The following is a 26,723-nucleotide window of genomic DNA, read 5'->3' on the forward strand; positions in this document are numbered from 1 at the left end:
TTGTTGCGGAGCACAGGCTCCAGACGCGCAGGCTCAGTAATTGTGGCTCACAGGCCTAGCCGCTCCGCGGCATGTGGGATCTTCCCAGACTAGGGCGTGAACCCGTGTCCCCTGCATTGGCAGGCAGACTCCCAACCACTGCGCCACCAGGGAAGCCCTACACCACTGTTCTGATTTCAGAAAAAGAAAGAAAGAAAAAAGGATATCTTTGTGCCTATCTAGTGATAGTTCTTCCAAAGAAGAGAGCAAAATACTTTTTTTCACACTGGACCTGATCTATCCACTGAATAATGGCTTACTTTTTGGCTGTGGGTTAACTTTTTACAATACTTCTTTCTGAGTGCTGGAAGAGGTAGTAGATTGTCAAGTCCCTTAGGGACCCCCAAATAGTTCACTCTCCTAAACGTCAACAATATATTCCCTTCTAAGAGTAGAATTAAGTTCATTATGTCATTAAACTTCTCCCAAACTCCAGAGGAAGACAGTGATCGGTATTGCTATTCCCCTTTTACCATCAGAGAAATGATATCATCGAGAGATTAGGTAGCTTAATTTAGGTCACAGGGACTGATATTTCTTCATATAACTGTCTTATCTGTCATATAAGGTCACTCTGAGGTTTCTAGACCTCATGTCTTCTGGTTCCTACTTTAATCTAGGATCATGGTACTCTGCTAGAGAAAAGTTTAAGAAGGTTGTTCTGCCTCTGACAACCCCTTTTCTCCATCTGATGACAGAAAAGCAAAAGAAGGTGCTAACAGATAAGAACTGACCGATGGGGAGAGAGGAAGAGAACTCAGGCTATTGTCCTAAAGGTTTCTATTTCACAAGCAAATGGCTTAGGTAGCATAGTACACTGTATAGGGAGGTTCAAAAGTTTTTTCTTTTCTAAGATGCATACCATCATCTTTGTAGGGTTCAGATGAGACAGAGTAAACCATGATATGTTCCTCAGAAGATACAAAGACTCAAATCAAGAACTCCCACAGAGGACTTCCCTGGCAGTCCGGTGGTTAAGACTGCGCCTCCACAGTAGGGGGCGCGGGTTCGATCCCTGGTCTAATCAAGATCCCGCGTGCCATGCGGCGCAGCCAAAAAATAGAAAGAAAAGAAAAAAACAGCTCCCACAGGCAGTCTTCAAATAACATGAGAAATTCATATTTTATTTAGTAGTCATGGAAACTGACCACATCGTAGAACTATCCATACTTGAAACTCACCATAAGTGAGTGAGAGTTGGCAAATCAAATAAAAAGTACTATCTAAAAGGGCTCTTCTCTGTAAACTAGGCTTAGGCTCATTTTAATTTTCCCAATTAAATCAGTGTTAAAATTCCCTCAAAATAATATACAACTTATTCGTTCTAAAGAATAAGTGACTTCAAGAGATAAAGTCCATCTCATGCCTTCAAGTAGATCTGTATGTAATTAATTCCTCACTACCAGAGTCTACTCTATTAAAACAAAACAAAGACTTCAGGGAAGGTTATTCTGCAATATTGCTTAGGAACCTAACATGACATTGAATAACATTATCTCTAATAAATTTGCCCTCATATGTGACCTCTGTCCCTCACATTGCAATAGTTCATTCCTTTTTGTTTGAAGAGGTGGAGATGAGCTAATGGTGGGTTAAATGCTTTAACTTTTATTCAGAATGCCCAGAGCCAAAAGATACACCCTAGATCAACGCAAACACATTAAGGAGAATTTCAAAGTAGTATACACATTTAGCTCAACTAGCTTCTGATACAGAAATGTTATGCTAGCCATTTCTTTTGCTATAAACCAGGAACAAATTTGAGAGAGGGCCAAAAAAAACCCAAAAACGAAAACAAAAAAACTTCACACTTTGCCTCAAAAAATGAAACTATAACTATTTTGGACTAAAATAAAAACTAGAGGACACAAGGTATGGAAATCTAAAAAGTGATTCTGGGACTTCCCTGGTGGCACAGTGGTTAAGAATCCTCCTGCCAATGCAGGGGACACGGGTTCGAGCCCTAGTCCGGGAAGATCCCACATGCTGCAGAGCAACTAAGCCCATGCACCACAACTACTGAGCCTGCGCTCTAGAACCCACGTGCCGCAACTACTGAAGCCCGCGTGCCTAGAGCCCGTGCTCTGCAACAAGAGATGCCACCTAAGTGAGACGCCCGCGCACCGCAGCGAAGAGTAGCCCCTGCTCGCCGCAACTAGAGAAAAGCCCGCGCACAGCAACGAAGACCCAACTCAACACCCCCTGCAAAAAAAAAAAAAAAAGTGATTCTTTTGTTACAGAAGAAGGATTTAAGTGAAAAATCAGTTCCTACCGGGTACCATAAAACAGGAACGAAGAGGGGGAGGGGCAAGTCCTTTAAAGTCTTGGACATCAGAACAAAGGAACCAACTGAAAACACTCCGACTTGGAGTAGGTGAGGAGAGAAAGAGAGCCCCACCGAAATCCCGCTCCTGTTGGTTGCAGCAGCTGTCAGTGAGCTGGAAAGGGCAGTGAGCAGGAACGAGCACCACTGTGCTCCAGTCTTGATTTGCTAATTTCAGAAGCATTTGTCTATCTTGTTCTACCTACACAACTAGTTAAAGAAATAATCCTAGTTTCAGGAAAAGGCTAATAATTTTCACTGGCAGGTGACCAGAGAAAACACATTCTTCAACGAGCAGTATAATAAGGCAAAAAAAACAAGACAGTACTCATCAAACGTTTTCATCTGAAGCGCTCAAAACATATGCCAATGTTATACCCAGTTCCCACTTCCCCTTCAACATCTTCCCACAGCTGTGGGGGAAAAGCAGACCTTCTGTAGAAAGGATGTCTCCTCTGCCTATCGATGTAAGTCTGAATACAACTTTAGGAAAAGGACCTCCCAAAGAGGTTGTGGATGGGGGCTTGTAGGATTCCTCAGGGCGCCAGATCCTCCAAGCCCTTGGTAAAGACTTTGCTCTACCACTTCATCGGCAGTGCGGGTAAACTCCCTCTTGGTAGCCACAGATGCTGCCAAGAAGAACAATTCTTCATTTGGGCCAGGTACCAAAAGGGAGAATTCAGAAAGAAGAGTAAGAAGGCATTTTCCCATCCAGAGATAAGTAAGGAAACTGACCCACTGACTCACTAATCTCTTTTTCTAGAGGTGGTATTGTTAACCTGGTTTTATGCTCAATGAACAGTGGTGTGGAAAGTTAAGTGTTCAAGAAGTAATTCGCTCAAAGTTGCAAAGTAGGTCTGTAACAAAGAGCATTATAGAATCCAAGGGTCAACTTCAGTGATAGATGTAGGTTATCAGAAGGGCCCTTACAGGTTTGAGAATTAGAAGTTGGAATACTTTTTTTTTTTTTTTTTAATGGAGAACAGGAATGTGTAGGAAGACCTTAGGCCAATGATTTATCACGATACAGTGGTCCAACCCCATGGGGACAGAGATCAAAAGCAATTTTATAATGCAAGGTTTAAGTAATTAACAGGTAGTTCCATAGTTTTGCACAAAACACATAATTAGGTTACTATGGATCAGACTTATACTGTCAGACAGTGAAGGTGGTGAGTATGTCACAGACACTTGGTCTTAAAAGTTTGAGGAATATGGTTAAAATAAACATTCCAAGTAGTGGCTCTTTCCTGGGCCTCTGGCACAGATGTCTGAAGTCCTGCTCTGGACAAGATGAAGAGACTTTCTCCCCAGAGTAGTATGCTGAGCACATAAGATGTTCTTTGCTTCATTGGGATATCTAGAAGAAACCAGTAGGGCTGTACTCAAGTACTAAATCTTGTGGACCAGATGACTTGAAATTTCAAATTTTTGATGGTTTGAAGTAGATGCCTTTTATAAAAAGAGCTTAAAAAGTCCTAATTCCTCTGTTTTTGAACTTTGGAACAATTTTAATAGTAATATTCTCCTTATTTTTTTCTGCTAGGCCTTGATATTACAGAAAAATCTTAGAACAATGTAATTGAAAGATGCTTATTAATTTTTAGAGAAAATCAGATAAATATCACCAACTAATCAGTAACCATCTTGAATGAATAGATTTTATAATGAACACATAAGTCACGATAAAAATAATTAGGATAAAAGGAATCTACATGATTTCATGAAACCAAAGTTTATAAATATAATTTTCTATTGCTTGAGATAAATCCAATAAATCTGAATGCAACCTTGGCTTGTCATGTCAAGGCACCCACTTAATGTTTGCTTCCCCTCACCCATACTCATGCCTCCAGGCAAGAAAGCAATTAAACTTAGGTTAAAAATCAGTTATCTGTCCACTTTTATGAGGTACCTAGAAGAGGCAAATTTACAGAAAAAGAAAGTAGACTACAGGTTACTAGGGGCTGGGGGTGGGGTAGGGAGAAGCAGGGAGTTACTGGTTGATGGGTACAGAGTCTCAGTTTGGGATGATGAAAAAGTTTTGGAAATGGATATTGTTGATAGTTGCACAATACTGTGAATGTACTTAATGGCACTGAATTGTACACTTATCAATGGTTAAAATGGTGAATTTATTATGTATATTTTACCACAATAAAAAATGATGTCTTTTAAAAAAAAAAATCCAGATAAACGGTTCTTCAATCATTCTTTTATAATAACGTGGCTTAGGCAGTTCCCCAAATTTGTCTGTTCATCAGAATCATCTGAAGTGCTTGCTAAAGTTATAGGTTCTCTAGCCACACCCCAGAGTGGCTATTTGGGAACTACTGGACCCTAAGGATCATGAAGAGATAATTGGATGCTGTCTGTATTGGGGCACCATGGTGCCAATTCAAGAAGCTTATTGGGCTTCCCTGGTGGCGCAGTGGTTGAGAATCTGCCTGCCAATGCAGGGGACACGGGTTCGAGACCTGGTCTGGGAAGATCCCACATGCCGCGGAGCAACTAGGCCCGTGAGCCACAATTGCTGAGCCTGCGCGTCTGGAGCCTGTGCTCCGCAACGGGAGAGGCCACGACGGTGAGAGGCCCGCGCACCGCGATGAAGAGTGGCCCCCACTTGCCGCAACTAGAGAAAGCCCTCGCACAGAAACGAAGACCCAACACAGCCATAAATAAATAAAATTAATAATAATAATAATAAATTTAATTTTTTAAAAAAAAAGAAGCTTATTAACACTTAGACCTATTCCTCTGTCCTGTGTTTTCTTTTGTTTTTGCTTTTTACAAATTTTTTTATTGTGGTAAAATACACATAACAAAAAATTCATTGTAACCATTTTTAAGCGTACAGTTCACTGATATTAAGTACATTCACACTGTTATGCAACCATCACCACCATCCAACTCCAGCGCTCTTTTTATCTTGCAAAACTGAAACTCTATACCCATTAAACAATACCCTCCCATTCCTCCAGCCCCTGGCAGCCACTATTCTACTTTCTGTCTTTATGGTTTTGACTACTCTAAGTACCTCACATAAGTGGAATCATACAGTATTTGTGTTTTTGTGACTGGCTTATTTCACTCAGCATGGTGTCCTCAAGGTTCATCCATGTTGTACCATGTGTCAGAATTTCCTTCCTTCTAAGGCAAGTGATATTCTATTATATGTATATACCACTGTTTGCTTATCCATTGATTCACTGATAGTCATTTTGGTTACTTCCACGTTTTAGCTATTGTAAATAATGCTGCTATGGGCATGGGAGTACAAATATCTCTTTGAGACTCTGCTTTGGATATGTACACAGAGGTGGTAATTCTATTTTTAATTTTCTGAGGAACCACTATACTGTTTTCCATAGCAGCTGTTCCATTGTACATTCGCACCAACAGTGCATGCACAATGGTTCCAGTTCCAGTTTCTCCACATCCTCGCCAACACCTGTTCTTTTCTTTTTTTAATAGTAGTCCTCCTAATGGGTGTGAGGTAGTACCTCACTGTAGTTTTGATTTTCATTTCCCTAATGATTAGTGATGTTGAGCATCTTTTCATGGCATCTTTTCATTTCATTCATGGCTTATTGATCATTTGCATATCTTCTTTGGAGAAATGTCTATCGAGTCCTTTGCCAATTTTTAAATCAGGTTGTTTTTTTTTTATGGCTGATGTCCTTGTGTTTTAACAGTTGTCAGATTTATTACATAGAGAAGGATATGGTTTGAGCTGCCAATACAGAAGTCATTTTTGAGAGATAGTATGCTGTTGTTTAACTAAGGTTAAACAGTCATTAAGAGCCCTCTCTGTGCCAGGCTAGGCACTAGGATTAAAAAATTCAATAAGTTATGGTCTTTGTGCCCAAAGAACTTAAAGTCTAATGGAGAAGACAAAAACTGATTTCAAAACAATGTTGATGAAGTAATGACAGGGAGGACAGGGTTTAGCCTCCTTGGTGGGTTGAGGTAGAGGGCTGCTGAGGGCAGGTGTTCTAGAGGAGGTGCTACCTGAGATGAGTACTGAAGCGGGAGTTTATCTAGGCGGAAGGATGGGGGTGGTAGGGCTACAGGCAGAGCCTCAACAAAGGCATCCCCATGGCAAGCAACATGTGAGATGAGAGGAACTACCAGTACTTGAGTTCAGTATAATTGGAGAGTAGCTTTTCAGGCAAGGAGTTGCTGGAAACGAGGCTGAAGAGGGAGGCAGAGATCAGGTCACAGAAAGTCTTGTGTGCTTCATTCTATAGATGGTGCGGGCACCTTTAAATGGTTTCAAGTAAAAGAATAATAATAGCAGCACAGCCAGATTTTCTTCGTATGTAGATAACTTGACTGTAAAGGGAGCAGAATTTCAAAGGTTCAAGCAAGAACCAGAGCAATGATAAGGGGAATCAAGAACTATTTTGAAGGGGAGAACAGTGGGACTTTTTAGCTGACTGAATGTGAGAGGAAAAGAGGAGTCTAGAATGATAGAGTATAATTTTGGGGAACCCACGAGGAGAGGCAGATTCAAGGGTGAGGGTGAGGAGTTCTGTTTCTGACATACTGAAAATTCGGTGACTGTCAGACATACCAGTAGTGATGTCTGAGGCTGATAGCACACTGCATGTGTGGGTCTGGTGCTCAGGGAGAGTTCAGGGCTAGAAAGTCATTTGCCTAAGGTAGTAGGAAAAGTCAAAGGAGACAAGACTGCTCAGTAACCATGTATAGTGAGAAAAGTAATGAGCCAAGAATGAAACCCTGGGATAGACCAACATTTAAGACGAATACAGGAGAGTAACTTTTTTTTTTTCTCGCCCACCTCCCCTCCCCCTGCCGAGAGTAACTTTTTAAAAGACACTGAGGGGCTTCCTTGGTGGCGCAGTGGTTGAGAATCTGCCTGCCAATGCAGGGGACACGAGTTCGAGCCCTGGTCTGGGAAGATCCCACATGCCGCGGAGCCACTAGACCCGTGAGCCACAGTTACTGAGCCTGCGCGTCTGGAGCCTCTGCTCCGCAACAAGAGAGGCCGCGACAGTGAGAGGCCCGCGCGCCGCGATGAAGAGTGGCCCCCGCTTGACGCAACTGGAGAAAGCCCTTGCACAGAAACGAAGACCCAACACAGCCAAAAAATAAATTAGTTAATTAAAAAAAATAAAAGACACTGAGGAGGACTGGTCAGAGAAGTAGGAAGAAAGAGGTAGTGGAAAGGGCATAACTTTGAAGCCAAACAGACTGTTTCGAATCTTTTCTCCACTACTTATTGTATGGTCTTGAACAAATTAGTTGTGAGCCTCAGTTTTCTTGTCTATAATATCGAGACAATACCATGTAGATTGTGATGAGGATTAAATGTGATACTGCAGGAATTATAACTTTAAAAAGTGCCTGGGGCTTCCCTGGTGGCGCAGTGGTTGAGAATCTGCCTGCTAATGCAGGGGACACGGGTTCGAGCCCTGGTCTGGGAAGATCCCACATGCCACGGAGCAGCTGGGCCCGTGAGCCACAATTGCTGAGCCTGCGCGTCTGGAGCCTGTGCCCCGCGACGGGAGGGGCCGCGATAGAGAAAGGCCCGCGCACCGCGATGAAGAGCGGTCCCCGCACCGCGATGAAGAGTGGCCCCCGCTTGCCGCAACTGGAGAAAGCCCTCGCACGAACCGAAGACCCAACACAGTCAAAAATAAATAAATAAATAAATAAATAAATAAATAAATAAATAAGAAAATTCTTTAAAAAAAAAAAAAAAAAGTGCCTGTCACAATGCCTACCTCATTGTAGGCATTCAACAAAGGTTATTTCCTTTTTTTGTTAGTCTGGCCCTTTTATGTTTCTTTCTCTGTAAGTAACAGGAAGTAGGGTATCCTTAGTTTTTATATTTTTTATATAGCTTTTAGGTTAACTAAGGGTCAAATTGGAGACAGCTTGACCTCTGTCCATCTACATTTACTCTAAACTGAAGCCACAAAGATGCAAGAAATTCAGGTTTGCAATGGTACTCTCAATGTTCACATAACTACTGCTAATCTACTATGTTATTTCTGTTTTTCCAGGACACTAGTCCTTGGGAGTTACTTTGCAATGAATAGAATGGGTAAATAATAACATATTTGAAAAAGACTAGGAATTCTAACAATTGTTAGAGGTGACACCAGTTTCATTTTTGTCTCAAGGAAGCTATAGGAGTTTTATGTATGGCAGTTAGTGAAAAGGTGCTGGAATGCTCCAAAGCATTCACATTAGAAAAGGAAAAATTCTACATGACTAAAGATTAGTTTGATAGAGATTTTTTTCTACTGGAAGCTAAAACACTCTGTCAGGCCTGCTTTTAATAATCTGTAAGCTTCAATGAAGCAAGTGTCATTTAAAGCTTTGAAGGGAGAGAAAAAAGGGTGTTTCAAGTCCCGCAAACAATTTACTGCTCCAGTATTCCTAATAATTACGTGAGTATTTTTCCTTTTGACTGGAGAGCAAAGGAAAATGGAAACCTGTGGAAACTGGAGTTGGACAAGAAACAAAGTTCATAGATGAAATCCTGTCTAATACTGGCAACTGAAACAAGACTCACCCGTTACGTCCTTCGCAAAACTGACCCAGCTCAGTCCCTTTTTTTTCCCCTCAGTGATTTTTAAGTGTCACAAAAGGCTCTTCAGGCCGAATTAAACAATCATGGGAAAGTTCTTTCAGGAAAAAGATGCAATGATTGTTGCACTTTGTCTTGACTATGCCCTCGGTAGGCCATTTCCCGGTCAGGAATTTATTTCTCTAATTAGAGTGATGAGCTCAAAAGAAGCAATTTTAAATCAATCAGTAAAACAAAAATATCTCCAAATAACACAATAGTTTTATTTCTGTGATAATTACCTTCCTTTATTCCAAACTGAAACTGTGACTATCTCTATTTTTTACTGCACGGTTAAAAAAGATGACCTTCAAGAATCTATAAACTAGTTTCTGGGATACAGTAGGCACTCAATAAATACTTGTTGAATGAAAGAATGAATAAATAGAGCAAAACAATCATCTTCTCCTTACAGCCTCTGTTATTTTTGTATTAATCTAAGGCTAATTTAGGTTCATGACAGTCACATCGTCCTGTTGCCCAATACTCAATTTAAGTCTCTTGTAGTCTTACTGTTAAGTTGCTTGTCATTATGCCTCTTTTTTTTTGGGTGCACCTTGCAGCTTGCGGGATCTTAGTCCCCCCCTCACCGACCAGGGATCAAACCTGCGCCCCCTGCAGTGGAAGCGCAGAGTCCTAACCACTGGACTGCCAGGGAATTCCCATGCCTCTTGTTCTTTTCTTTCTTTTTTAAAATATTTATTTATTTATTTATTTGGTTGTACCAGGTCTTAGTTGCAGCAGGCAGGCTCCTTAGTTGCAGCTCACCAGCTCCTTAGTTGTGGCACGTGGGCTCCTTAGTTGTGGCATGTGAACTCTTAGTTGTGGCATGCATGTGGGATCTAGTTCCCTGACCAGGGATCGAACCTGGGCCCCCTGCATCGGGAGCTCGGGATCCTATCCACTGCGCCACCAGGAAAGTCCCCCATGCCTCTTTTTCCTGACCAGCTTTTTCAATCGGGTATTTTTCAAATTCAATTTTTATTTATATTTATTATACTTATATTTTCCTATTTGATTTGTAAAATGAGCCTGTTGCTGGAACACGTATCCCTGGAACACAGAGGTAACAGTTAACACACAAACAACAACAGATTAGATTCTCAGCCTCTTTGGCATCCTCTAAATCACCTATCATGACACTCATTATACTTGTATTACTTATGCATTCACTCATCTATTTATTCAACAAATATTTACTAAGTCTTAATAAGTGCCAGGCCCCATTCTCAATGCTGAGGATATAGCAATGAACAAAAGGGACTCAAATCCCTGCCCCTATAGAGTTTACATGAGAGTGCAGGCAGGGTCAGGCAAAACACAAGAAAAACACGTCATGAAAAACAAAATAGTACAGTGTTTGTTCCAGATTAAAAGAAACGAAAGAGACATTACCAAGTACAATGTGTAAACCTTGATTTGACCCTGGGTCAGAAAACAAACAGCTATTAAATATATTTGAGAACAACTGGGGAAATTGTAATTTGCACTGGATGTTAGATTATGTTATGGAATTATTATTCATTTTCTTAAATGTGATAATGAGACTGGGGTTATGCAGGAGAAGAGGGGAATGTTCTTACTTTCAGGAGATTAAGTATGTAGGGGTTAAGTGTCATGATTCTTGTAAGTTAGTTTCAAATTATCTACCTATCCATCCATCCCTCCATCCATCCATCTATCTATCCATCTGCCTACCTACCTACCTATTGTGCACAAATGTAACAAATGTTAGCATTTGGTGAATCCAAGTTACTCCCATAACTTTCTTGTAGGTTTGAAAATTTTTTAAATGAAGAGTGGTGGGTGTAGGGGAAATCTATTGTATTTCTAGTTAGAGATGTGGGACGAGTAATTGATTTGACTTTCGTTTCTCAATATTTTTCCATAAATGTGTTACCCCCTCATCTTGAAAAGATTTCCTTTCATTATACATACAGCAACACTGGTCCTGTCACTTTCCCTTTTCTATTGCAGCCATAGGAAAAGCTGGGATATGGGATAGCCATAGGATAGGATATTCTCTCAAAATAAAATACCTCTTTGTTATGACTTTGTTAAATCAACATTTCTTAAGTGGAGCATAGGGTACAAGATATTATCTTGTTCGGCAACAGACCACAAGAGAAACTGAAATAGAGATGTTTATTACAGACAGGTCCTGGAGGAAGCACAAAGCATACCTCAAGGGGCCACAGGGGGAGGTCAAGGCAGAGAGAAGACAGAGAGTGACAGGACCCAGGGCAACAAGGCTTTATTAGGGTCTGTGGGTGGAGAACTTTGGGGTTCCTGGGCTAAGGCCAGATTGGTCAATTCAAACCAAAAGAGTGGGCTTTTGGTAAGCTCCCATGGGGGTCTTATCTAAGGGGCAAGGTGAAAGCCCTGGGAGGCAGGGGAGACTGCTAGTGGTAAAGTCACATCAGGAACTTATATTTGTTTGTGACTTTGCAGGCTGTTATCTAAGGCATGCACTTGCTGAGGAAGCTGGTATCATTTTAAGGTCTCTGCAGGCCAAACAAAATGGATTGCAAGGCAGCAAAAGCATGGAGTAGCTTAGCTAAACTCTCAACACTCCTCAAACTTGATCTGAAATAATGCTTTTATAACTGAATTTAGAAGAGTAATATAATAATTGCAAAGTGTAGGAAAAATATAAGGACAAAGTACGAAGGAAATAAACCGTGAAGCCAGTAATATGGGGTGTGTATTAGAATCTTATGGTTGCTTTAACAAATTATCACAAACTTGGTGGCTTGAAATTACTGAAATTTATTCTCCTATAGTTCTGGAGGCCGTAAGTCCAAATTGAGTCCTAACAGGGCTAACATCAAGGTGTCAGCGGCCCGATTCCTTCTGCAGATCCGGGGAGAATCTATTTCTTTGGCTTCGCCATCGACTAGAGGCTGTCCTCACTACTTGGCTTCTGGCCCCACATCACATCACCTTCCCCTGTCCACTGCTTCCAGCTTTCACATTGTCTTCTTCCTCTTCTGTCATAAAGTCTCCCACAGTCTGCCTCTTGTCAGGATACCTGTGATTACATTCAGGTCCACCTGGATAATCCAGAAAAATCTCCCCGATCTCAAGATCCTTAACTTAATCATATCTGCAAAGTTCTTCTTGTCATATAAGATAACATTCACAGGTTCCAGGGATTAGGACCTGGGTATCTTTGGGTGCCATTATTCAGCCTACCACAGAGTGAGAGAAAATAAAGGGTCACATGAATAAGTAAGAAATAAAGGAGGCTGGGACTTACCTGGTGGTGCAGTGGTTAAGAATCCGCCTGCCAATGCAGGGGACGCAGGTTCAAGCCCTGGTCCAGGAAGATCCCACATGCCGCGGAGCAACTAAGCCCATGCACCACAACTACTGAGCCTGCGCTCTAGAGCCCGTGAACCACAACTACTGAGCCCAAGTGCTACAACTACTGAAGCCCGCGCGCCTAGAGCCCATGCACTGCAACAAGAGAAGCACGGCAATGAGAAGCCCGCGCACCACAATGAAGAGTAGCCCCCGCTTGCCACAACTAGAGAAAGCCCGAGCGCAGCAACGAAGACCCAACGCAGCCAAAAATAAATTTATTTTAAAAGAAATAAAGGAGGGAATCTTCACTCATTCTTTGAAAATAAATTAGAAGGCACAATGTCATTCCTCCTCAGAAAGGGTATTTCTCATCACCGTAAAACACTTAGACTGAGCTGGGAAACCCGAATGGATGTATTCAGACCTTGGTTTGATTCTGTTGCACTAATTATTTAACTGCTATACCTCAATTTCCTCATCTTTAAAATGGAGATAATAATAATACTTAAATGGTGGTTGAGAAGATTCAATATTATAATGCATGTAAAGATTTAACACAGTTCTTGACACATGGTGCGTGCTCATTAAATGATGGCTACTATTATAATTATTTTATTATTCACAGAACAGGCTGTGCAACCCTCATGATGCTAAATCAGTACACAGTTTTTCCAGAGGCCTCTAGTGACCCCTTCTTCTATGTGCATTCTATATAAGTCAATAAGTAAAGCTTACTCAAGTGTCAAAACTTAACAAAAAATTTTTTTAAGCATATCTTATCTCTAACTGTATCACAAACTTCCTTGGCTTACTAAAAAGATGATAATAAACACAAGTAACCTTTTGTTTATCAACTCTGGTTCAACATTATGACTATTGCTTACTGCCCTGGCCATAATAGAAAGATACCCTCGATGAACAAAAAGATTAATAAAGCCTTTACATGTCCCCTATATGGTAAATGACCTTAAAATACTGTTTGCTTGTTTTAAATATGGATTTTCTCTTGTTTGTCTTTAATATGGATTTTCTCTTCACTGGTTCTCTAGTGACTTTCTTTTCTGATAACATTTATCACCACTGTCGGTGTGTGGCTAAGGCAACACTTTAGACCCTCCTCACTACTTTTTTATCTGCTGCTGCTGACCTGATCAGTACTTGAAGGTTATGCATTTATAAGTAAACGGATTCTCTGTCAAACTCTTGGGAGACTTTCTGCCTCTCCTACAAAGACACATATAAACTCTGTAAACACTGGCTCCTCAGGGGCCATTTTTACTTACTTTCAAATCAGTGACTATGTTCTGAACATGTTAGAAGTTTGATTGCTATGTTGGTGAGTTGCTAAGTAGCGTTCTACCACATCAGACATTAGCCTGAGGATCTGTCTAATGATTAATACAAATCAAAACACTAGTAAATGAACCAGTTTAGGGTATGACAATATCTTCAATTTAATGATCTTATCTTACAAAAGTGGCCCAGTGAATTACTCTGTCCACCTGGGGTTCAAGAGTTCTTATGCTTTTGTTTACAAAGAACTTTAGACAATCCTTGAGGCTAGTATGGATACTATGTATCCATATGTATATATAAACAGAGGAACTCTAGGTTACCCAGTGATTTAGCCATATTTATTCTTGTTTCTAAATTTTACTGTCAACATCAACTCTCTGGCTTAATTGAGCCCTTTGTTGATACACTTTTTTGTTTGTTGGTTTAATTCCCCCCTAAATTACTCCTTGCCCTCATGGAAGGTGTGTGAACTAGCAAGTCTTCTTATCTTTGCTGCAGACTGGGGCCCCTCAGTCTTAGCTTAGTGGCCCATTTCTAGATGGAAAGGAGAGGAGGACTCATACAAGTTGATGTACTACACAGTTAAAATTTTAAGAATTCTCATATTTGTTAAATATAAATATAGGTGTTTATATTTTATCTTAACAAAACCAAACAAAATCAATTTTTGGATTAACTGTCATTCAAACTATCTGTGTCACTGGTATTTGCAGGCTGACTATACATTTTAAGTATGCCTATTAAGTGTTAAATATTTTTTTATCAGTTATGTTCTTTTTTTATTTTTATTTTTTATTTTTATTTATTTTTGGCTGCATTGGGTCTTCGTTGCTGTGTGCGGGCTTTCTCTAGTTGCGGCGAGCGGGGGCTACTCTTCATTGCGGAGCACGGGCTCTAGGCACACGGGCTTCAGTAGTTGCAGCACGTGGGCTTCAGTAGTTGTGGCTCGCAGGCTCTAGAGCGCAGGCTCAGTAGTTGTGGCACACGGGCTTAGTTGCTCCACGGCATGTGGGATCTTCCCGGACCAACACGCTTGAACCCATGTTCCCTGCATTGGCAGGCGGATTCTTAACCACTGCCCCACCAGGGAAGTCCCTATCAGTTATGTTCTTAATGCAATATATGCAGTACAAAAATAGTTCATTCATTTTAGTTTACAAAACAGATATAATGAATATTGTGATATATGGTGCTTCCTTCTCTGTATTTTCCAGGAATCTAAAAAACCATGAGTTTTTCTTGTCCTGCTCACAATAGCTTTATAGTAAGGACCACGTGTATTAGGTGTATATTAGTAACAGTACAAAAGCAACTGCCATCTATGGAGTGCCTGCTGTGTGCTAAGCACTATACGGAGTACTTTTTATAATGTGGTGGTTTTAAGGTCCACAGAATTCTATGATATTCCCCTCCCTTCCCCTTGAGTATGGGTTAAATTTACTGATTCACTTCTAAAGAATAGACTAAAATAAAATGACAGTATGTGACTTCAGAGACTCGGTCATAAAAGGTACTGATGCTTCCTGTTTGCTCTCTCTCTGAGATCACTTTTTCTGGGGAAGCCACTACCATATCATGAGGAACTTATGATGAAGAACTGAGGCCTCCTGCCAACAGTGATATGAGTGTGTTTAGGAGCAGACCTCCCAGTCCCATTCAAGCCTTCAGGTGGCTGCAGCCCCAACCCAAATCTTGATTTCTACCTTATGATGGACCTTGAGCCAGAACCACCTAAGTGAGCCGCTCCTGGATTCCTGACCCTCCAGACCTGTGTGACATACACATTTATTGTTTTAAGCCTCCACGTTTTGGGGTAATTTATTATATACTGATAGATAACTAATATATATATATTTAACTAGTACACATATATTATCTTTTTTATTCCCACAACCACCATGGAATAGATGGTGTTATCTTCATGCAAATTAGAAAACAAAGGCTCAGGTGGTTAAGTAATTTATTCAAGGTCATAAGCAAGTAATGGTAGACCCATGACACCAAGCCCATATTTTTTGTACTATATTATACTATGACTTATCAGGTCCTGTTTCTTTCAGGCAGCTTATTAGCTATCTCTCCCACCTTTGATTAGCCTGCTATCAATGCTTTCATGCAAATAATGGATTAGAAAAAAAAAGATAGGCTTAAGAATAGTCCGGAATCATACTTCTGGACTATTCCCCCCTCCAGCATGACATGAACTCATTAATTAGCACAATTTGATACGACTGTTCAACCAGTTATATGTTGTTCAACCAGCCTGTATTCTTTCTGCTTCTTCAAAAGGATATCATGGAGATGTTGTCAAGGTCTTGTTGAAACCCAATTAAACTATACAAATACAATAAATATAGCTAAATATTAGAATAATCTTATGATAAGTATAGCTAAAACTAAGTACAGCTTTCTCCCAATTTGTCTGGTAATGCCTTCAAAAACGGAATAAGTTTGCATTAACCATTTCACTTGCTCCTCCTTCAGGATTATTGCCATTACCATCATTCATCTTTTATCACTCCCGTCACAATCATCACTGATTTTGATAAAAAAGTGCGTTACACACATTATTTGATTTACAACTCAGGACTACCCTATGAAGTAGGTTCTCTTATTATTTCTGTTTTACCAATAAGGAAATTTGGCTTATAGAGATAAATAATTTGCCTAATGTCATTTTACTAAGAAGTGAAACATGGGGTTGAAATCAGGCCTTCTTTACCCACCAAGACTGCGCTCCTTTTCTTTTCCTTTTCTTCTCTACTCTACTCATCTCTTCTCTCCTCCCCTTCCTCCTTCCCTCATCCCCTCCCACCCCCTTCTTTTTCAGTAAACTCTGATAGGCTTACAGTGACTACAACTTCCTTTTCTAAATACCTACAATTTATTCTTTTTAATAAATAGTTGAAGAATATCACCCAAGATGGATGGCAAGGTCATCAGCCTTCAGCCTGCTGAAATGACCTTCTGACTCCAATCTTCTGGAACTTCTCCTCTCCACCTGCCATGCCACCCTCCCCCTGCCCATCCCCCATCCCCTCCACACAACGTGCACACTTTCTGCTTTCTCAAAGACTGCCAGCAGTGGTTCAGCCAGTTTATCTACTGGGCCTCAGCACCTCAGAATGTAAATTAGGCCCAGAAACTTGAGCTCATTTAAAGCAGTTAGGTGATCTCTTATAATCTCAGCTATATTTGATTACATTCTCTGGAACCAGTGTTTATTTTATCTTTTCCAGTCCAAAGAGCATCCTCTTTGACTGAGAAGACTAAATCAAAATAAGAGGTTTTGCTTTCTCACTTTCATTCATTAATATTATACCACCCACCTAGCCTTCATTGTTCTTTTTTGCTCTGATGTAATTTTTTTAAAAGGAAGACTTTTTATATTGTCTTCAGTATTTTGTCACAATTCTCAGTTTTCCTAGTCTCTTATTTTCCCTTTAATTTAATACAATATAAATATAAACATTCATTTGTATATATAGTTGATCTTTGAACAATGCAGGGGTTAGGGGCACCAGCCCCCCATGCAGTTGAAAATCTGCCTATAACTTCTGACTCCCCCAAAACTTAACTACTAATAGCCTACTATTGACCTGAAGCCTTACTGATAACATAAACAGTCAATTAACACATATTTTGTATGTTATATTATTATATACTGTATTCTTACAATAAAGTAAGCTAGAGAAAAGAAAACATTATTGGGCTTACCTGGTAGTGCAGTGGTTAAGAATCTGCCTGCCAATGCAGGGGACACAGGTTCGAGCCCTGGTCTGGGAAAATCCCATGTGCCGCAGAGCAACTAAGCCCGTGTGCCACAACTACTGAGCCTGCAAGCCACAACTACTGAAGCCCAAGTGCCACAACTACTGAAGCCCACATGCCTGGAGCCTGTGCTCCGCAACAAGAGAAGCCACCACAATGAGAAGCCTGCGCACTACAATGAAGGGTAGCCCCCGCTCATCGCAACTAGAGAAAGCCCGTGCACAGCAACGAAGACCCAACGCAGTTAAAAATAAAAAAATAAAACAAACAAAAAAAGACATTATTAAGAAAATCACAAGGAAGAGAAACACATTTACAGTACTGTACTGTTTTTATACCGTTAAGTTTACATAGTCTGTTTATAAGTGAATCATCTGTCAGTATCTACAACAATATTGTCTTATACGATATAAAACACTGTAGATGTTACACGTATTACTAACACTAGACATCAAAAATGAAAAGATAATATGAAAAAGAAATTCATATTTATTTCCAGGTATAATGATTCATGTATTGATAATGAAGAAGCAGCAATACGATTACTGTACGGTAGCCTAGCCTATACACAAATGAATAAATCATTATAAAATTTGTATGGCATACAGTATTATGGTCATATTCATAATGCAGTACTGGAAATATTGCTACATTTAAAAAAAAACACTTACCTGTGATGACAGGATGATACAAAGTTTCTCCAATTACAAGAAAGGGAGGCATACTGTATGGTAATGTAATTCTTTGGAAGCAAAGTTATAAAACAGGAAGAAAACTAACAGATTGTTAACTTTGTATTAAATATCACTCACCTTATGCTTGTGTACGGATAGACTAACCACCTCATTACCAGTCTTGCACACAGTGTTCTACATGATGAATACTTAGGTGATAATGATGGTGATGACACACAAACATCTCATACAGTTCTTGCTGTTCAGTTATTACATTTTCACATGAAGATACCCACACATACATACACAACAGATAAGTTTATGACATGATTATTTACTCTTCATTAAGTGGAAGTCTTCATGTTGAGTAGGCTGAGGAGGAGGAGGAAGAGGAGGGGTCGGTCTTGCTGTCCTAGGGGTGGCCGAGGTGAAAGGGGAGGCAGCAGAGGCAGGCACACTCGGTGTAACTTTACGGAAATATATCATAATTTGTCTGACATTTTTGCCTTTTCATTTCTCTAAAAATATTTCTATATAGTACTGATCCTTCTTTTACTGTTTGCTTTAGTTTCAGAGCCTGTATCATAGAAGAATAACTGGAACCCTTCTGCCAGACTGTCTAATGTCAGTATGTTTTCTGGAGCTACTTCTACGTCTTCTTCCTCATTGTCTGGCACTGGTTCAAAAGCACTCAACTCCACCAGGTTATCTTCTGGTAATTCCTCTGGTGTGGTGTCTATTAGCTCTTGAATTTCTCCAAGATCCATATCTTGAAACCTCTCAAACCAACCCCCCCAACTTTTTTTTTTTTTTTTGCCATATCCACAATCTCTTTCATGATTTCCTTGATTGGCTCTGTTGTAAATCCTGTGAAGTCATGTACAACATCTGGACACAGTTTTTGCCAGCAGGAATTTATTGTTTTGGGCTTGATGGCTTTCACGGCTTTTTCTATAACAAAAATGTCATCTTCAGTGGTGTAATCCTTACAGACTTTCATGATGTTCTCTCTATTAGGGTTCTCTTTCATAGTGCTGACAATCCTTTCCATAGAGTACATGTGTAATGAGCCTCAAAGGTCCTTATTATCCCCTGATCTAGAGGCTGAATTAGAGACATTGTGTCTGGGGGCAAGTAGACCACTTCAGTGCCTTCAGTGTTGAATTCATGGGGTTCTGGGTGGTCAGGGGCATTGTCCAATATCAAAAGAACTTTAAAAGGCATTCCCTTACCGGCAAGGTACTTCCTGACTTCAGGAACAAAGTGTCGATGAAACCAGTCCAGAAAAAGGGCTCTCGTTGTCCAGGCCTTCTTGTTGTACAACCAAAAGACTGGCAGCTGGTGTTTATCTTTTTCCCTCAAGGTTTGAGAATTAGCAGCTTTACAGATGAGGGTAGTCCTGACCATGCACTTGACTGCATTTGCAAAAAACAGTAGAGTTAGTCTGTTTCTTTCTGCCTTAAATTCTGGTGCTCACTTCTCTTCCTTACTAATAAATGTCCTTTATGGCAATTTTTCTAGGATAGGGCACTTTCATCTGCATTAAAAACCTGTCTAGGCAGATATCCTTTCTCCTCAATGATTTTCTCAATGGCTTCTGGGAACTCACCTGTTGCCTCCTGGTCAGCAGAAGCCCCTTCTCCTATTATCTTGACATTTTTTTAAGCCAAACCTCTTTCTAAAATTATCAAACCATCCTTTGCTGACATTAAATTCTCCAGCTTTAGATCTTTTACCTTCCTTTTGCTTTAAGTTGTCATATAACAACTTCACTTTTTCTCAAGTCGTATTAAAGTCTATAAGCATGCCTTTCTTACAGCAATCCTGCACCCAGATAAAAGCTGCATTTTCAATGAGATAAAAAGTGCAATATTCCAGGGAGATCAGCTAGGTGCTTTGTGACCACCTAGAGGGGTGGGGTAGGGAGGGTGGGAGGGAGACGCAAGAGAGAGGAGATATGGGGATATATGTACATGTAAAGCTGATTCACTTTGATATAAAGCAGAAACTAACACACCATTGTAAAGCAATTATACTCCAATAAAGATGTTAAAAAAAAGTGCAATATTCAATATTTCTCAAAAAGAGCAAGGTTTTTGCGACTGCTGACCTAGCTGCAACGATGACTTTATGAATTTCCCTTTCTTCTTCTTTTTTCCTTTTTTCGTTTTTCTTTTTTATAATAGTCCTTATATTGGATTCATTTATCTTGAAATGGTGGGCAATCACAGCTGCAGACCTCAATCTATGGTACATATCAAGCAGTTCAACTCTTTCTTGTCATGTCATGACTTTTCTCTGCTTCTGGGGAGCACTTCCAGCATCACTAGTGGCACTTCGTATGGGTCCACTGGTGTTGTTCAAGGTTTACAGTATTGTGCTAAACATGATGAAAAATACGTGTGATCTGCAAGAGGTCACCTTTTACTGTGATAAGCAGTACTGGAGATATGAACTGCCCAGGTGGAGATGATTAGTGTCACATTTTAAGCGGATACTCATGATGCTTGAGCTCACTGCAAGAGCAACAGGCGGTGGCTACAAAATTATTACAGTTGTACAGTATGCACTAGAGTTAATTTTATGCAGTTATGATTTAATACTGCATCTTTATGTTTGTTTTCATTTTTCTAGAAAGTGAATGACGCCATATATGGTCTGTAAGTATGTGCATAAGTTTTTATAAATTTTAGCTTTTTATAATATATTTGACTATTTTTATGGTAGTAAATGATAAAATAGACCACCATCTACATTTATTTTAGGCATTCATAACATACTTAATTTTAAAAGAATTTTTTTTAGATACTTCTAGGATACATGGTTCATCTGTGAGTTTTTTCAAATTGTTGCAAATCTCTGAAAAAATTTCCAGTATATTCATTGAAAAAAAATCAGTGTGTAAGTGGATCCATGCAGTTGAAACCCATGTTATTCAAGGGTCAACTGTACTCTGAATGAGGCACTTTGCTAGATGCTAGGAACACAGGGGTAAGCAAGACAGAGAAATGTTCTCATGAAGCTTACAGTCTAATGAAGAAGACAGAATTTAAGCAAACAGTTATATGTACGAAAAGTGTTAGGAAAAGAGCTTATAAGAAGCATATTAAACCTTATTTAAAAGTTCAGAAAAGTCTGCCTAGAAAAAGAGACATTTAAAAAAGATATATTACCAATATTACATAAATGCCTTCAAAAAAGACAGGAGGAAATACTTTCAAACTCATTGTATGAGGCCAGCATCATCCTGACACTCCAGACAGATATTACAAGAAAAGAAAACAGCAGCCTAAAATACATTATGCAGATAGATGCAAAAATCATTAACAAAATATTAGTAAAAGGAATCCAATGATAGATATATAAAAATGATAATAAATCACGACTAAGGTGGATTTATTCACATCATAGCATAAAGGGGAAAATAATATGTTATCTCAATAGATGCAGAAAACCAATTAAAAATTGAATATCAATTCACAATAAAAATTCTCAGCAAACTAAGAATAAAAGTAAACTTCCTCAACCTAATAAAGGACATCCATGAAAAACCTCATATTTAATATGAAAGATTGAAAACTCTTCTGCCATAATTGGGAACAAAGCAAAGATATCTGCTCCCACCACTTCTATTTAACATTGTAATGAGGTCCTACTCTGTGCAATAAAGAAAGAAAAAGGAAAAGAACCCACAGAGACTGGAAAGGAAGAAGTAAAACTGCCTCTGATTTGCATATGACATGATTTTGCATGTAGAAGATTCTCAGGAATCTACAAAAAAACTACGAGAAATAATAAGTGAATTTAGCAAAGTCTCAGGATATAAGAGGAATATACAAAAAGCAATTATATTTCTATGTTCCTGCAATGAAAAGTTGGTAAAGAAAATAAATTTTAAAAATAACGTTATTTAGGGCTTCCCTGGTGGCGCAGTGGTTAGGAACCCGCCTGCCAATGCAGGGGACACAGGTTCAAGCCCTGGTCCGGGAAGATCCCACATGCCACGGAGCAACTAAGCCCGCGTGCCACAACTACTGAGCCCGCGTGCCACAACTACTGAAGCCCATGCTCCTAGAGCCCATGCTCCACAACGAGAGAAGACACCGCAATGAGAAACCTACGCACCACAACGAAGAGTAGCCCCCGCTTGCCGCAACTAGAGAAAGCCCTCGCGCAGCAATGAAGACCCAATGCAGCCAAAAATAAAATAAAATAAAATAAAATAAAATAAAATAAAATAAAATAAAATACTTTGAAAAAAAAACGCTATTTAAAATAGTAGCACAAAACATGATATATATAGATAAATTTAATAAAATGTGTAAGATCTGTATATTAAACACTATAAAGTATTGCTGAGAGACATTAAAGAAGACCTAAGAAAAAATTTACTATGTTCATGGATTGGAAGAGTCAATATTGCAAAGATAACAATTCTCCCCAAAATTGATCTACAGATTCTTCATATCTCAATCAAATTCTTTTTTTTTTGTAGTGAATTAATAACTTTTAGGTAGAATTAATTCTTTACAGTTTTGAATCTGAACCTGGAACACAATACAGTATGCCTCTTCTTTCATTCAGGTCTCCTAATACTTCCTTCCTTAGGTTATTTCTAGAGAAAAATCCCCAAACAAAATCTAACCAAACTGAAATTGAAAAAAAAAATCAATCGTAATATCACAATAAGCCAGTCGAAAATCAACCACAAACTTAGAAATGCTTTTCAATGGATATGTCAATCAAATTCTTGTTAGGCTTTTTTTTGTGTGTAGAAATTGGCATTTATTCTAAAAGTTATATGGAAATTCAAGGGATCTGCAATGACCAAAACAATCTTGAAAATGCAAAAGTTGAAGGGCATACACTACCTTTCTATAAAGATAAAGTAATCAAGACTAAAGTTCAACAAATAGTTCAATGGAACAAAATAAGAGAATCCAGAAATACACCCATACTTATATAATCAACTGATTTATTTTACAAAGGAACCAAAACAATTAAGTGGGAAAGGTGAAGTCTTTCAAAGAGTGGTGCTAGAACAAACAGCTAGCTATCCATATGGAAAAAAACAAAACAAAACCCTGACCTCAACTTCAAACCACACACAAAAATTAATTCAAGATGGATTATATACCTAAGCATAAAAGCTAAATTTCTAATGCTTTTAGAAGAAAATGTGGAGTAATACTGTTACAAACTTAGTGTAGGCAAAGATTTTTTTAGAGCAGACCCAGAAGGCCTAACCATAAAAGAAAAAATCGATTTTTAAAACTTCTGCTCAATAAAAGACTCCACTAAGGAAATAAATAAACAAGCCAAAGAATGGGAGAGAGATCTGCAATACACATACCTCACTTGCATCCAGAGTATATAAAGAACTGCTGCTCAATGATTAAAATAAACAACCCACTAAAAATTGGGCAAGGGACTTCCCTGGTGGTCCAGTGGTTAGGACTTCATTTTACAATGCAGGGGATACGGGTTCGATCCCTGGTCGGGGAGCTAAGATCCCACATGCCTCGTGGCCAAAAAACCAAAACATAAAACAGAAGTAATATTGTAATAAATTCAATAAAGACTTTAAAAATTGTCCACATCAAAAAATAACTTTGAAAAAATTTAAAAAAATTAAAAATGGGCAAAAGATTTGAAGAGGCATTTCACAGAGGAAATGGTCAATAAGCAATAAAAAAGTGTTCAACATCATTAGTCATCAGGAAAATGCAAATTAAAACCACGAGATACTAGAAAGGTTACTTCATACCCATTAGAAAAGCTAAACTTAAAAAGACTATGCTTGCTTCAGAAGCACATGTATTAAAATTGGCACAATACAGAGATTAGCATGGCCCCTGTGCAAGGATGACACACAAATTTGTGAAGCAGTCCACATTTTAAAAAATAACATTATTGTGGTAATTATTTCACAACATACACATATATCAAATCATCACATAGTACACCTTAAACCTACACAATGTTATATGTCAATTATATCTCAAAGCTGGAGGAAAAAAGAAGATTGACAACACCAAATGTTAGCAAGGATGTGTAACAACTGGAATTTTCAGATATTGCTGATAGAAGTGTAAAACAGTACAACCAATTTGGAAAACAATTTGTCAGCAATTTCACCCTTAGATATTTACCCAAGAGAAATAAAAACATATATCCACAAAACTCAGCCTCCTTTTTTGTTTTTTAAATTTATTTATTTAATTTACTTATTTTTGGCTGTGTTGGGTCTTCCTTGCTGCTCGCGGGCTTTCTCTACTTGCGGTGAGCGGGGGCTACTCTTCGTTGCGGTGCACGGGCTTATTATGGTGGCTTCTCTTGTTGCAGAGCTCAGGCTCCAGGTGTGTGGGCTTCAGTGGTCATGGCGGGTGAGCTCAGTAGTTGTGGCTCACGGGCTCAGAGCGCAGGCTCAGTGGTTGTGGCGCACAGGCTTAGTTGCTCAGTGGCATGTGGGATCTTCCCGGACCAGGGCTCGAACCCATGTCCCCTGCACTGGCAGGTGGATTCTTAACCACTGTACCACCAAGGAAGCCCCAGCCTCCTTTCATGATTAAAAACTCTGAACAATTTGGATACAGAAGGAATGCACCTCAACAAAGTAAAAGCTGTATATGACAAGTTCACTGTTAACAAGATATTCAGTGGTGAAAGGGTGAAAGCTCTCCCTCTAAGATCAGGAACAAGACAAGGGTGCGGATTCTCACCACCTCTATTCAACATAGTACTGGAAGTTTTAGCCAGAGCACTTAGCCAAGAAAAAGAAATAAAAAGCATCAAAATCAGAAAGGAAGAAGTAAAACTGTCTCTGTTTGCAGATGATATGATCTTACATATAGAAAATCCTAAAAACTACAATCTAATCCAAAAAACTGTTAGAACTAATAAATTAATCCAGTAAGGTTGCAGGACACAAAATCAACATACAAAAATCAGTTGCATTTTTATACACTAACAACAAACTATCTGAAAAAGAAATAAAGAAAATAATCCCATTCACAATAGCATCAAAAACAATAAAGTACTTAGGAATAAACTTATTCAAGAAGGTGAAAGATCTGTACATTGAAAACTGCAAGACTTTGATGAAAGAAATTGAAGACACAAACAAAGGCACGTCCTGATTTCAAACTATATTACAAAGCTAAAGTAATCAAAACAGTATGGTACTGGCATAAAAACAGACAGAGAAATGGTACAAACTCGAGAGCCCAGAAATAACCCCATACATATATGATCAACTAATATTTGACAAGATAGCCAAGAAAGAATAGTCTCTTCAATAAATGATGCTGGGAAAACTGGATACTCACATGCAAAATAATGAAATTGGACCTCTATCTTACACCATGCACAAAAAGTAACTTGAAATGGGTTAAAGACTAATGTAAGACTGAAATTATAAAACTCCTAAAAGAAAGCATAAGGGAAAAGCTCCTTGACACTGGTCTTGGCAACAAGTTTTTGTATATATGACACCAAAAGCACAAGCAACAAAAGCAAAAAATAAACAGGAGGGACTACATCAAACTAAAAAGCTTCTCCACAGCAAAAGAAACAATTAATAAAATGAAAAGGCAACCTACAGAATGGGAGAAAATATTTGCAAACCATGTATCTGATAAAGGGTTAATATTCAATATATATGGCGAACTCATACAGCTCAATAGCAGAAACCCAAATAATCCAATTAAAAAACAGGCAAAGGACCCAGACAGACATTTTTCCAAAGAAGACACACAGATGGCCAACAGACAGATGAAAAGATGTGCAACATCACTAATCATTTGAGAAATGCAAGTAAAAACCACAATGAGATATCACCTCACACCTGTCAGAATGGCTATCATCAAAAAGACAACAAAAATGTGGAGAAAAGGGAAACCTTGTGCACTATTGGTGGTTTTGTATATTGGTGCAGCCACTATGGAAAACAGTATTGAGGTTCCTCAAAAAAATAAAAATAGAACTACCATATGATTCATCAATTTCACTTCTGGGTATTTACCCAAAGAAAACAAAAACACTATTTCAAAAACATATATGCACACCAATGTTCACTGCAGCATTATTTACAATATCCAAGATATGGAAGCAACCTAAGTGTCTATTTTTTTTTTTTTTTTAAGGATTTTCTTTTTAATTAATTAATTTATTTATTTTTGTCTGTATTGGGTCTTCGGTTCGTGCAAGGGCTTTCTCCAGTTGCGGCAAGCGGGGGCCACTCTTCATCGCGGTGCGGGGACCGCTCTTCATCGCGGTGCGCGGGCCTTTCTCCATCGCGGCCCCTCCCGTTGCGGGGCACAGGCTCCAGACGCGCAGGCTCAGCAATTGTGGCTCACGGGCCCAGCTGCTCCGTGGCATGTGGGATCTTCCCAGACCAGGGCTCGAACCCGTGTCCCCTGCATTAGCAGGCAGATTCTCAACCACTGCGCCACCAGGGAAGCCCCCTAAGTGTCTATTGATAGATGAATGGATAAAGAAGATGTGGTGTAGATATATAATAGAATATTAGCCACAAAAAAGAAATCTTGCCATTTGCAACAACATTGATAATCTAGGGCGTATTATGCTAAGTGAAATAAGTCAGACAAAGACAAAGTGAGATCTACATGATCTCACTTATATGTGGAATCTACAAAAAAAAAAAAAACAACAACAAACAAGCAAACAAAACAAAATGAAAACAGTCTCAATA

General features: G+C 39.2%; 1 protein-coding gene and 1 pseudogene across 3 annotated transcripts in view; one reads left to right on the top strand and one right to left on the bottom strand.

The window, feature by feature from the left end:
• Positions 1 to 26,723, bottom strand: part of CSTPP1 (centriolar satellite-associated tubulin polyglutamylase complex regulator 1) — a 202,422-nt gene that overhangs the window by 52,557 nt on the left and 123,142 nt on the right. The gene's annotated exons all lie outside the window — the stretch shown is intronic.
• Positions 23,811 to 23,910, top strand: LOC114237848 (U6 spliceosomal RNA; annotated as a pseudogene).

Source organism: Balaenoptera acutorostrata, chromosome 9 (genome assembly GCF_949987535.1).
Source record: "Balaenoptera acutorostrata chromosome 9, mBalAcu1.1, whole genome shotgun sequence".
Taxonomy (NCBI): Eukaryota; Metazoa; Chordata; class Mammalia; order Artiodactyla; family Balaenopteridae; genus Balaenoptera; species Balaenoptera acutorostrata.